Below are 1,298 nucleotides of genomic sequence, written 5' to 3'. Positions count from 1 at the left end.
ACAAATCTTGTTTCATTTTTCTGCAAATGGATCTCCAGTTTTGCCAGCACCATTTATTAAACAAATATTCTCTTCCCTGTTTAATGGATTTCTGCCCTTTGTCAAAGATCAGCTGACCACAGGTTGATGGATCTATTTCTGGGTTCTTGATTCTATTTCATTGCTCTATGTATCTGTCATTAAACCAATACCAGGCAGTTTTGACTACTGTGGCTATATAGTAGGTTTTGAGATCTGGAAATGTGAGACCTCCTACTCTGTTCTTTTTCAATAGTGCTTTGCTTCTCTGAGGTTTCTTTCCTTTTCATATAAAGTTAGTGCTTCGTTTTTCCATATCCCTAAAGAATGTTGATGAGATCTGGATTGGGATTGCATTGAATGTATAGATTGCTTTGAGTAGAACTGACATTTTCACAATGTTCAATCTTCCTATCCACGAGCATGGGATGCTCTTCCATTTATGCAGTTCTCTTATGGTTTCTTGAAGTAGTTTTTTATAGTTTTCTTTGTAGAGTTCTTTTGTGTCCCTGGTAAGATTTATTTCCAAGTATTTTATTTTTTTTGGTAGCTATTGTAAACAGTATTGAATTCCTTACTCCTTCTTCGGCAATCTCTTTGCTGGTGTAGAGGAATCCAACTGATTTTTGGATGTTGATCTTATATCCCGCCACAATGCTAAATCTCTCAATAAGTTTTAGTAGATTTTTCATTGAGTCTCTTGGATTTTGTAAGTATAGGATCATATCATCAGCAAATAAGGATAGTTTGACTTCTTCCTTAACGATTTGGATTCCTTTGATTTCCCTTTCTTGCCTTATGGCCCTGGCTAGGACTTCCAGTACAATGCTGAATAGAAGTGATAGTGGTTCCTTGTCTGTTTCCTGTTCTCAAGAGGAATGATTTCAGTCTTTCTGCATTGAGAATAATGTTGGCTTTTGGTTTTGCAAAGATGCCCTTTTTATGTTGAGGAATGTCCCTTCTATTCCTGTTTTGCTGAGAGTTTGATCAGTAATGGGTGTTGTTTTTTATCAAGTGTCTTTTCTGCATCAATTGATATGATCATGAGATTCTTCTTCTTTTTTTTTTTTTTTTAGGTGGTGGACGACGTTGATTTTTTTTTCTAATATTGAATAACCCTTGCATACCTGATGTGAACCACACTTGGACATAATGAATGATTTTCTTGATATGCTGTTGGAGTCTATTGGCTAGGATTTTGTTGAAGATTTTTACATCTATATTCATGAGGGATATTGGTCTATAGTTTTCTTTTTGAGTGATGTCTTTGCCTGGCTTTG

This window comes from Orycteropus afer, unplaced genomic scaffold (genome assembly GCF_000298275.1).
Source record: "Orycteropus afer afer isolate SDZICR_OR568_19922 unplaced genomic scaffold, OryAfe1.0 scaffold00595, whole genome shotgun sequence".
Classification (NCBI taxonomy): domain Eukaryota; kingdom Metazoa; phylum Chordata; class Mammalia; order Tubulidentata; family Orycteropodidae; genus Orycteropus; species Orycteropus afer.
Note: the sequence above shows the minus strand (reverse complement) of the source record.